General features: G+C 38.7%; 1 pseudogene; it reads left to right on the top strand.

Annotated features, from left to right (window-relative positions):
• The first annotated feature begins 217 nt into the window (after positions 1–217).
• On the top strand, positions 218–11,885 carry LOC121551726 (annotated as a pseudogene).
• The last annotated feature ends 1,493 nt before the right edge of the window (positions 11,886–13,378 follow it).

The raw sequence follows: 13,378 nt of genomic DNA, 5'->3' as shown, positions 1-13,378 counted from the left end.
ATATTGAAACCAGAGGCAATCGAAACTGCTATGAACCACAAATCCAATTTACTTCAGATTTGGGATGTATAGTCTCTGTACTAATCTAAAGACAATTTGTGAAGGAATAGTCATTGCGTTGCAAGATGGCCGCTCCATGCCTGTTGGTGTCGCTATTGCCAAAGATGATCTACATACTGACAAGATAATGGACTGACCGCTCTAACAGTGGGAATACATGTATGCAAAGGAGGAAGACAGGCAGAAGGAGGTTGGATCAGGCCGGAGCATTCTAGCCAAAACGTATATTCAATTAAATAAGCCTCAGGTAGCAATTCAATTTCACGTTGACCAGATTCGACACTCTTATTGACCTCTGTACAAAACAAATCTCCACTTTGTCTGCTTCTCGCTGTATTTCCGTGCTACACATTTTGGGGCGGAGTCAAGACTCTCGCTTCGCCTCTTCCTCTCCGCTATTTGTCAAATTTGATACAACTCGGCAGGATTTGTAGAACCCACCAAGAGTAACCTAACTGGCTCTAGTAACTAGTAGGCCTACTTCTAATACAGTCAATCCTACTACTACTACTGCTACTACTACTGGGCTACAGTCACTAATAGCTACAATCCCACTAATATTTATAATACAGTCACTACTATACTAGCCTCAAATTGTCAACACTAGCCTCTAACAATGTAAACTTCTAAACTCCTTCCACCAACAAAAACATACTTCTAGACAGCTGAAGCAAGTCACAATCTTTCTTAATGTAAAAGTACCCTTGCTAGTTTTTATGATCTTCATTGTGTTCGTTTTCTTCTTTCTATGTTCTTCTATTCATACAGCCTGAGTAAGCCCATGGTCAGGAGCAAAGTACGGAACATGGTCTCTCCTGAAAAGTGTGTATCTCTATTTTACTCACTAACCATAGCAGTATGGTGTCATGCTATATTGATGAAAACAATCAAATCAATCCTACCAAACATCTTCCCAAAAAGGACTGAAAATCAATCAGATTAGTGGTCCTTTTATGTCATAGAAATGTTCATCAATGTCATGTTTGATTTACTGCTTGAATTGGTGATGGGATACTGTATGTGTTGAGTTTAGAGCATAGGATGTTGGGGCAGTGGTTCTATTAATGTATACTGAACAAAAATATAAATGCAACATGTAAAGTGTTGGTCCCATGTTTCTTGAGCTGAAATAAAAATCCCAGACATTTTTCATACGCACAAAAAGCTTATTTCTCTCAAATTTTGTGCACAAATTGGTTTACATCCCTGTTAGTGAGCATTTCTCCTTTGCCAATATAACCCATTCACCTGACAGATGTGGAATATCAATAAGCTGAGTATTTCTGTCTGTAATAAAGCCCTTTTGTGGGGAAAAACTCTGGCTGGGCCTGGCTCCCCAGTGGCTGGGCCTGGCTCCCAAGTGGGTGAGCCTATTTCCACCCATAGTCATGTGAAATCCATAGATGAGGGCCTAATTCATTTATTTCAATTGACTGATTTCCTTATACAGTGGCTTGCAAAAGTATTCACCCCCCTTGGCATTTTTCCTATTTTGTTGCCTTACAACCTGGAATTAAAATGGGGGGTATTTTATCATTTGATTTACATTTACATTTTACATTTTAGTCATTTAGCAGACGCTCTTATCCAGAGCGACTTACAGTTAATGAATACATATATATTTTTTATTTTTTTATACTGGCCCCCCGTGGGAATCGAACCCACAACCACATGGCTCTGATTTACACAACATGCCTACCACTTTGAAGATGCAAAATATTTTTTATTGTGAAACAAACAAGAAATAAGACAAAAAAACAGAAAACTTGAGCGTGCATAACTATTCACCCCCCCCAAAGTCAATACTTTGTAGAGCCACCTTTTACAGCAATTACAGCTGCAAGTCTCTTGGGGTATGTCTCTATAAGCTTGGCACACCTAGCCACTGGGATTTTGCCCATTCTTCAAGGCAAAACTGCTCCAGCTCCTTCAAGTTGGACGGGTTCCACTAGTGTACAGCAATCTTTAAGTCATACCACAGATTCTCAATTGGATTGAGGTCTGGGCTTTGACAAGGCCATTCCAAGACATTTTAATGTTTCCCCTTAAACCACTCGAGTGTTGCTTTAGCAGTATGCTTAGGGTCATTGTCCTGCTGGAAGGTGAACCTCCGTCCCAGTCTCAAATCTCTGAAAGACTGAAACAGGTTTCCCTCAAGAATTTCCCTGTATTTAGCACCGTCCATCATTCCTTCAATTCTGACCAGTTTCCCAGTGACTGCCGATGAAAAACATCCCCACAGCATGATGCTGCCACCACCATGCTTCACTGTGGGGATGGTGTTCTCGGGGTGATGAGAGGTGTTGGGTTTGCGCCAGACATAACGTTTTCCTTGATTGACAAAAAGCTCAATTTTATTCTCATCTGACCAGGGTACCTTCTCCCACATGCCTTTTGGCGAACACCAAACGTGTTTGCTTATTTGGGGGGCGGCCCTCTCTTGGCAGGTTTTTTATTTATTTTTTTATTATTTTTTTTTGGGGGGGGATGGATCAGCTTAATATTGCAGATAGATTGTATCTTCTATCAATGTAATTGTCTGCATCACTTCCAATCCCCCATGTTTATTTTTATTTTTTATATATATATTCCCCTTTATTACTTTTCAACCCCACCATCCTTTCCCTACTTGGAGTAAATTAGTGAACAACAACGCCCAGGCCTCTACTTCCGGTCTATACTTACTATCTACACCTTATGGACAGAGTTAATTTTACAATAATTCTATATATATATATATATATATATATATATTATTTTTTTGCTCCTGAACCTCTTCTACTCTCAACCTCTCCGATCATTTTCATGATGTCCATCCGGTTTGCTTCTAAATGCCATATCTTTCTAACTGTGCTCTTTCCCAAAAGCTCCCAACATACAACCTATATACTTATTATGGACACAGTATGCTTACATTATTAGCTATCTTTGTTATTATTTGTTGTTATTTGTTATTAGTGCCATCCTTCAACTCTATTCAATACCTCCCATCTATCTCTTAACACCATCCATATAGGATTTCTATTTGCCATATATATTTCAACCGTACTGTGATGTTTTACAAAAGTTCTGAACCTTTCTATTGTCATTGCTTCTACAGATTGTGAATTAAAAATAAACATTTTTGCTAAAAGTATTATTATATTATTGATTGATTGACTATGACTTTTCAGTTCACCCAGTAATGCTATCTGCAAGGTTAGTTCCAGGTAAATATTGCAATCCTTTAGCCATTCCTGGACCTGTGTCCAAAAACAAGCTACAAATGGACAGAACCAAAACAAATGATCTAATGATTCTATCTCTTCACAGCAAAATCTGCAGAGCTGGGAAGATTGTATCCCCCATATAAATAACATTCTATTGGTAGCAAGAATTTTATATAATAATTTAAATTGAAAGATTCTAATTTTTGAATCCGGTGTTGTTTTGCATGTCAGTTCATAAACACTATGCCATGGGATCGGTACGTCAAAGATCTCTTCCCAACTATTTTGCAATCTATATGGGACGGCTGTCAATCCTTTGGTCCTTAAGTGAAACTGATATACTTTTTTATTTATCACAGTTTTCCTTAACCAATTATGTTCTTTAATGCAAGGCCGACAGACAAGTTCCTTACTTTCTCCCCCTTCAACTTTCCTCTTCCACTTTTGCGGTAAGGCTGCAATTATTTGGTTGTAATTTTGGGTAGAGCAGACATTTCCATATGTTTTTGTTAGCTGCATGTGCGACATAACTCCACCAGTCCTACCGATGATATCATTTACGAAGATTATACCTTTTTAAACATTCTGTCAAAAAATAAAGTTTTTTTGTCAATTAGTATATTTGAATTTAACCACAATATTTGTTGCATTATTTGTTCTGTCGTTTCTGGAGGATTAAATTGAAATTGCAACCAACTTTCTATGGTTTGTTTTAGAAATAGTGACATTTGGGAGATTATTTCCTTTTCAAATAACTGAAAGTGAGAGGTTGTAATCTGAATAAAGGGAAAAAGGCCTTTCTTGAACAGTGGGTGAGACAATCTTACTAATTTGCTTGAGAACCAGTTCGGATTTAAGTATAACTTTTGGATGACTGAAGATTTTAGTGATAGGTCTAATGCTTTAATATTTAATAATTTCTGTCCTCCGAATTCATATTCATTATATAAATATGCTCTTTTAATTTTGTCTGGCTTGCCGTTCCAAATAAAATTGAATATTTTTTTCTCATATAATTTAAAAAACTGTTTGCTAGGCGTAGGCAAGACCATAAGCAAATAGGTAAACTGGGATAATACTAAAGAGTTAATCAGGGTGATTTTTCCACAAATTGACAGGTATTTTCCTTTCCATGGTAGTAAGATCTTATCTATTTTTGCTAACTTTCTATTAAAATTTATTGAAGTGAGATCATTTATTTCCTTTGGGATATGTATTCCGAGTATATCCACATCACCATCAGACCATTTTATTGGTAAACTACATGGTAATGTAAAAATTGTATTTTTTAGTGATCCAATACGTAATATAGTACATTTGTCATAATTTGGTTTTAATCCAGAGAGGTTAGAAAATGTATCTAGATCCTCTATGAGGCTGTGGAGGGATTCTAGTTGTGGATCTAAAAGAAAACATGAATCATCTGCGTACAATGACACCTTTGTTTTTAAGCCCTGTATTTCTAATCCTCTGATATTATTATTGGATCTGATTTTAATAGCTAACATCTCGATGGCCACAATAAATAGATATGCCGATAGTGGACAACCTTGTTTCACTCCTCTTGACAGTTTAAAACTTTCTGAGAAATAGCCATTATTTACTATTTTACACCTAGGGTTACTATACATGATTTTGACCCATTTTATAAGAGATTCTCCAAAATTGAAATGCTCCAGGCATTTATATATAAATTCCAGTCGAACTTTATCAAATGCCTTTTTCGAAGTCTGCTATGAATAGCAGGCCTGGTTTCCCATATTTTCCATAGTGTTCTATTGTTTCCAATACTTGCCTTATATTATCTCCAATGTATCTTCCATGTAAAAAAACCTGTCTGATTAGAATGAATAATATCCGACAATACCTTTTTAATTCTATGCGCTATACATTTTGCTAGGATTTTTGCATCACAACACTGAAGTGTAAGGGGCCTCCAATTTTGTAAATGGACTGGATCTTTATATTTTCCACTTGTATCCTGTTTCAGTAATAATGAGATCAGACCTTCTTCTTGAGTGTCAGATAATCTACCATTTACATAGGAGTGGTTAAAACATGCTAATAACGGTCCTCTTAGTATATCAAAAAAAGGTTTGGTATACCTCGATTGGTATGCCATCCAACCCTGGAGTTTTCCCGGACTTAAAGTCTTTAATTGCATCCAGAAGTTCATCCTCTGTAATTTCACCTTCACATGAGTCTTTCTGTGTGGCTGTTAATTTGACATTATCAATAGAAAAAAAATCTCTACAATTAGCTTCAGTTAGAGGAGATGGAGGCGACTGAAAAGAAAACATATGCTTAAAATACTTTGTTTCTTCCTTCAAAATATCATTAGGTGAATTATGGGTGACTCCGTCAATTGTAACCAGTTTCATTAAGTTCTTTTTGGTAGCATTCCTATGTTGAAGATTAAAAAAAGAATTTTGTGCATTTTTCCCCATATTCCATCCAGTTTGCTTTATTTTTATAATATATTACACTTGATCTTTCTTGAATAAGTTTTTCCATTTCTTTTTGTTTTTCCTCTAATTTATTCTGAGCCTCTATGTTACAGTTTTTATTGCCATCTATCTGTTCTGTTAGACTTTCTATTTCCTTTCTTAGTATAAACTCTTTTGACCTAAATTGCTTTTGTTTTCGAGATGAGTACTGAATTGCATGGCCTCTAAAGGCACATTTAAAGGTGTCCCATACAATAAGGGGATTCGCTGTACCTATGTTATGTTGGAAAAAGTCAGTTATAAATTCCTTTGTTCTAATTATAAATAAATTATCATCTAATAGGCTTTGATTAAATTTCCAATATCCTCGCCCACGTGGAAATTCAGTCAGAGTAATGTATATGCCTATTACAGTGGGGAAAAAAAGTATTTAGTCAGCCACCAATTGTGCAAGTTCTCCCACTTAAAAAGATGAGAGAGGCCTGTAATTTTCATCATAGGTACACATCAACTATGACAGACAAAATGAGGAAAAAAAATTCAGAAAATCACATTGTAGGATTTTTAATGAATTTATTTGCAAATTATGGTGTAAAATAAGTATTTGGTCAATAACAAAAGTTTCTCAATACTTTGTTATATACCCTTTGTTGGCAATGACACAGGTCAAACATTTTCTGTAAGTCTTCACAAGGTTTTCACACACTGTTGCTGGTATTTTGGCCCATTCCTCCATGCAGATCTCCTCTAGAGCAGTGATGTTTTGGGGCTGTCGCTGGGCAACACAGACTTTCAACTCCCTCCAAAGATTTTCTATGGGGTTGAGATCAGGAGACTGGCTAGGCCACTCCAGGACCTTGGAAATGCTTCTTACGAAGCCACTCCTTCATTGCCCGGGCGGTGTGTTTGGGATCATTGTCATGCTGAAAGACCCAGCCACGTTTCATCTTCAATGCCCTTGCTGATGGAAGGAGGTTTTCACTCAAAATCTCACGATACATGGCTCCATTCATTCGCCTTTACACGGATCAGTCGTCCTGGTCCCTTTGCCGAAAAACAGCCCCCAAAGCATGATGTTTCCACCCCCATACTTCACAGTAGGTATGGTGTTCTTTGGATGCAACTCAGCATTCTTTGTCCTCCAAACACGACGAGTTGAGTTTTTACCAAAAAGTTCTATTTTGGTTTCATCTGACCATATGACATTCTCCCAATCCTCTTCTGGATCATCCAAATGCACTCTAGCAAACTTCAGACAGGCCTGGACATGTACTGGCTCAAGCAGGCGGACACGTCTTGCACTGCAGGATTTGAGTCCCTGGCGGCGTAGTGTGTTACTGATGGTAGGCTTTGTTACTTTGGTCCCAGCTCTCTGCAGGTCATTCACTAGGTCCCCCCCGTGTGGTTCTGGGATTTTGCTCACCGTTCTTGTGATCATTTTGACCCTACGGGGTGAGATCTTGCGTGGAGCCCCAGATCGAGGGAGATTATCAGTGGTCTTGTATGTCTTCCATTTCCTAATAATTGCTCCCACAGTTGATTTCTTCAAACCAAGCTGCTTACCTATTGCAGATTCAGTCTTCCCAGCCTGGTGCAGGTCTACAATTTTGTTTCTGGTGTCCTTTGTCAGCTCTTTGGTCTTGGCCATAGTGGAGTTTGGAGTGTGACTGTTTGAGGTTGTGGACAGGTGTCTTTTATACTGATAACAAGTTCAAACAGATGCCATTAATACAGGTAACGAGTGGAGGACAGAGGAGCCTCTTAAAGAAGAAGTTACAGGTCTGTGAGAGCCAGAAATCTTGCTTGTTTGTAGGTGACCAAATACTTATTTTCCACCATAATTTGCAAATAAATTCATAAAAATCCTACAATGTGATTTTCTGGATTTTTTTCCTCAATTTGTCTTTCATAGTTGACGTGTACCTATGATGAAAATTACAGGCCTCTCTCATCTTTTTAAGTGGGAGAACTTGCACAAATAGTGGCTGACTAAATACTTTTTTACCCCACTGTATATGATGGTCCGACCACATTCTGTCCCCTATCAACACTTTTTTTTACTTTTGGTGCCAACGAGAATGAGATAAGAAAGAAGTCAAGACGACTAGCTTGATTCAGTCTCCGCCATGTATATCTCACTAGATCAGCATATTTAAGCCTCCATATATCTACTAGTTCTAATGTATCCATGACATTCACAATTTCCTTAAGAGCATGTGGGTGATTGTTTATGGTGTGATTTCCTTTTCGGTCCATTGAGCTATTTAAAACAGTATTATAATCCCCCACCATAATAATATTGTCTTGAGTTGCTTGCAGGCTTGATAATTTATTATATATATTGTCAAAGAATTGTGGATCATCATTATTTGGTCCGTAAAGGTTAATGAGCCATATCTGTTTATGGTCCAATACCATATTTAAAATAATCCATCTACCTTGCGTATCTATTTGGACAATTTGCACATTCGGATCGAAATTACTATTAATTAATATCATCACCCCTTTTGAATTTCTTTGCCCATGGGAGAAGTATATTTCCCCCCATTCTTTTTTCCACGCTACTTCATCTCGAATTGTTGAATGAGTTTCCTGTATACAATAGATATTATATTCCTTCTCTTTGAGCCATGTAAATATTGTTCTTCTTTTGTTATTATCAGCTAAGCCATTACAATTATAACTGGCTATACTTATTTCACCATACACCATAATGAGATACAGGTTTCAAGTCTATTTATCATTATATATGTTTGTAAATGTACCAATAAAAAATAGCGTAATGATTGAGTGTCCATATAGCTGTACCGTGATATTTGCATTGCTACGGGAGTAACCCTTCAATTGTTCTCCACTAATTCCCCCGCTAAAGCCCCTCCCCATCCCAAGTTGAGCCGTCATCCCAGTGATCAGCATCCCACCCACGTCCCTCCGTATCCCTAAGGCCCCGAGAGGCCAGGACCCATCCATCGAAAACAGCACACAGTGCCACCCACAAAACAGAAGCAGGTTAACCGCCAAAAGCATTTCCAATGCTTTCACCTCTATATATATATATCTATATAACTATTTTTTTATTTTTTATTATGCATATCCTATTTTCCATCATTATCAATTAATATGCGTAATAATGTCGGCAGTTCACGCATAGGATTCTAACATATAACCAGGATTGCCATTGTATTACATTTAATTCATTGACAAGCAATTATTATCCTAGCAAATAATTCCCGCGGTCCATCCCATACCCCCCCCCAACATCCCCACCCCCCCACAACAGATGCCAGACAAGCACACACGCACATACTCACATACTCCAACACACTCAACCCCCCTCCTCCACAATCCACCATAAAATCCGATACTCAACGGCTGTTATATCCCAGAGCCCAACTCGAGAAATAACTTGATCTACGAGTGCACATACAGTTAAAGCTGATTGAGAAAGCATGCAGATTGAGCAGAAATTGATAACAATGTGAGATTTGATTAATCTACTTAATCTATGTCAAGTCCTAGGTGATGGAGATCAGATCCACCCTCTTCACCTGAGACACAAACACTCTGATCCCCTGTTGTAACCATTTTCCCAAGCATCTCCATGCGGTCAGACCTTTGATTATTTTGTGCCACCTGGGCCACAATGATAAACCCCCTCTCTGATTGTCCGAGTGTGACCCCCTCCCCATGGGTTACTGCAGCCAGTGTTGCCAGCACTGCCACTACCTGGGTGGGCGTACCCCACCGGAATCCCCACCGGCTAGGTAAAAGGTTGTCAAGGTTCTCATTAGCAGCTTTGAGAATTTCCTTGTATATTATGCTCTCCCATCAGGGGGCTCTGGCTTTGTAGGACCAACCCTGCCAGGCAGGCTCAGAATCTTGAGGGGGCGGTGCTGCTCAAGTAGGTCTCTGACCGCATTTATTTCTCTGTTTAGGCTGCATATTCACAGCAGGTCCATAAAATAGATGGGAACTTCTCTTTGGTGTATGGGTCGCTCAGGTGGGTGTCTAGGTTATAGGGTTAGGGATCTTTCCATCATGATAGGACAATGAGTAATTAGATTAGATGTATACTATATTTAAAAATGTATGTCTCTTGGCAGGTTTGTTGTGGTGCCATATTCTTAGATAGATTTAATGGTGCTCCGTGGGATGTTCAAAGTTTCTGATATTTTTTTATAACCCAAACCTGATCTTTACTTCTTCACAACTTTGTCCCTAACTTGTTTTGAGAGCTCATTGGTCTTCATGGTGCCGCTTGCTTGGTGGTGCCCCTTGCTTAGTGGTGTTGCAGACTCTGGGGCCTTTCAGAACAGGTGTATATATACTGAGATCATGTGACAGATCATGTGACACTTAGATTGCACACAGGTGGACTGTATTTAACTAATTATGTGACTTTTGAAGGTAATTGGTTGCACCAGATCTTATTTAGGGGCTTCATAGCAAAGGCGGTGAATACATATGCACGCACCACTTTTCCGTTATTTATTTTTTAGAATCTTTTGAAATAAGTTATATTTTTCATTTCACTTCACCAATTTGGACTATTTTGTGTATGTCCATTACATAAAATCCAAATAAAAATCCATTTAATTTACAGGTTGTAATGCAACAAAAAGAGGAAAAACGCCAAGGGGGATGAATACTTTTGCAAGGCACTGTATGAACTGTAAATCATTGAAATTGTTGCATGTTGACTTTATATTTTTGTTCAGTATATATTTTCTGTAGTAGTACAACTATTACAGGTCGGTCTAATACTACCAACATCAGCCCATCTCTTCATTACAATTAAGTAATTAACTACATTTTGTTCTCCGAGGCTATTGTACAAGCAGCCCAGTGTCTTGGTGGGGTAAGCAGCATTTTTATCTTATGTTAAAGACATATTAGCTGACAAACTATGCTGTTAGTGTCTGACACATCAGTGTGGGGAAGTGTAGCCTAATATACCACACCTTGAAACAAAGGTCCTTTAATTGCCAGTCCAATAGTGAAATATTGAGGTCATATCATGGCTCTGGTCAGTACAACACAGTCAGGCTGGACCTTGTTCTGTTTCTGTAGACGTACTGATGTGGTGGCAGTGACCCCATGGTTGGCGCCCATCGTCTGGGAAGGCACCTTTGACCCTGTGCTTGTCTACAATATCTATAAGCCCATGAACCTCACCATAGCAACCACAGTGTTTGCCATTGGAAGGTGAGTAGCCTACAACTATTGCCAAATATTCAAAAGGGAAATTGAACTAGCAATACTTCTTCAACAGTGCAACTATAAGGACATAAGTTCCTGATGTAAAATGGCAGGTAATGAAATATCATAATGTTGTCATGATTCATGACTTCAACACGTGAATAATTGGACTACTTCATGTATTATCCGCTAGACTCTATACTGGTCTGAAAGTGGTATAATGTCCTATGATAATAATGATGCAGTTAAAGGGATACCTAGTCAGTTGCACAACTGAATGCATTCAACCAAAATGCGTCTTCCTTATTTAAGCCAACCCCTCTGAATCGGAGTGGTGCTGCATCATTACTTCATGGTCGGCTTCAACGTGCGCTACTATGTTTTCACTGATCGTACCCACGATGTTCCTTCAGTGAACCTAACTCAGGGGATACATTTGAGTGTGATCAAGGTCCCAGGTTCAAACCGCTGGCAGGAGATATCAGCCCGGAGGACGGAGATCATTGAAAGTCAGATCAGCAGGGAGGCCGACTACATCTTCTGTCTGGACGTGGACAGCAAGTTCCACGCTCGTTGGGGGGCCGAGTCTCTTGGAAGGCTGGTTACTGTGATACACCCAGACTACTATGAGCAGACCCGTGACCGCTTCCCGTACGAACGGCGTCCAGCCTCGATGGCCTTCATCCCCATGGATGAGGGTGACTACTACTATGGTGGGGCTATGATCGGAGGGTTTGTGGAGGATGTGTACACACTAACAAAGGTATGTCGGAACCGGTTTGAGGTGGATGAGGGGAATTCCATCGAGGCTGCCTGGCTGGAGGAGAGCCACCTCAACAGGTACCTGCTCTACAACAAGGTGTTGTCTCCAGATAACCTGTGGCAGGACTTCAAGGCCAAAACCAAAGAGGTCAAAGTCATTCGCTTCTCAGGGGTCGAAAACTATGCTGAAGTTCGTCCCAATGTATAAAACTAGGAAGTGGATATTCGACCGGCAGAAGAAAAACTGAATTCAGTCATAGCTGTACAAATTAATTGAGGTTATGATTCAGGTTAGGTTTAGGAACGAAGGTTAAGGTTACATTTAGGTATAGTTTGACTGATGTTAATGTTTGGGTTAAGGTTAGGGAAATGCATTATAATAATTATTTGAGGGGTGCTTATATTTGTCTCCTGTGGGTGTTTCTTTTACAAATGTGTAACGGAAATGTGTTTCTTGTATATCCCAACTCCTCCTGAGACACCCGCAGGGAGTGGGGTCATGGCCAGGGTCACCATTGTTCGTTTTTAACTTATAGGAACATGTTTTTTCATTTTGCATCTTATATTTCATTCTGTATTCTGTAGCCTATTTATTTTGCTTGTTGATTACTGTGAGGGGGGAAAGAATAAATACATATATCGAAAAATATAACACAATAGTATTATTATTATTAATATTATTATTTATTATTATTATTATTATAATTATTATATGTTATTTTCTTGAAATAAATATTTTACCACTGTCCATAATGTTTGTGTTGTGACACTACTTCTTATTTAACCAATGTCCAAGGTGATGTTTTGATTTAGAGCTTTACATTTAGTGGGATTCACACTAAAATGTGAAATATGCTACCATACCCTCTGATGGACAGTTATGGTGCATGAAATACTGTAAAATGAAATGAAATGTATTCCATAGCTTAACTAAAAACAACAACTTTAGTGAACTAATCAACTGGCAACCACAGCATGGTACCAGCAGAAGGGGAAGGCCAGAGACTGGAGGAGGAGGAGATTGTGTCTGCAATGGAGGACAGGCAGCTCTGGAGGACCCACCTTTCATCCCGTCAACCCAAGACGTCCAAATCCAAATGCATATGGTGAGGACTGTATATATATTTTCTTTAGGAAGATTAAGGGATGAGCTTTATTAATCACACACATGAAAAATAAGTTGTTTGAATGACTCATATTAGATAGATGTAGGACACTGCAACATGAGTCACACTTATCAGAACAGTTTCCTTTTTAAAAGGAAATATGGAGGATGCACTTAATTGTGTAAAAACATCCTGCCAATGTCAGGGCAAAGGGGTAAATCCTTCACTTCAATGAGTCCACAGAAAACTGGATGGGGGAAAGGGTTTCAGAATAGCCTGCACAATCACATTGTATTGGGTTACATGTACTGTCCTGAAAGCAAACAGAACTGAAACCAGGTGTGTATCTGCCATATTTGACCAAAAGCAGACAGTATTGTACTTTTAACCAGGAGAATGAGGAGAGATGATGTAGCCAACAGACGAGTTCATCATTACATATTGCTTATACATGCAATAGGCATGTAATAATATTATTGAGGGTGCTAGCCTTGCACCCAAGCATTTCACTGCACATTTTATACGTGTGTGACAAATGCAATTTGATTAGATTTAATTAGATTAGATTTAATCTACTAATGTATTCAACTTATAT

This window comes from Coregonus clupeaformis, chromosome 35 (assembly GCF_020615455.1).
Source record: "Coregonus clupeaformis isolate EN_2021a chromosome 35, ASM2061545v1, whole genome shotgun sequence".
In the NCBI taxonomy this organism is placed as follows: Eukaryota; Metazoa; Chordata; class Actinopteri; order Salmoniformes; family Salmonidae; genus Coregonus; species Coregonus clupeaformis.
The sequence above is the reverse complement of the archived record's forward strand: the minus strand, read 5'-3'. Positions and strand labels throughout refer to the sequence as shown.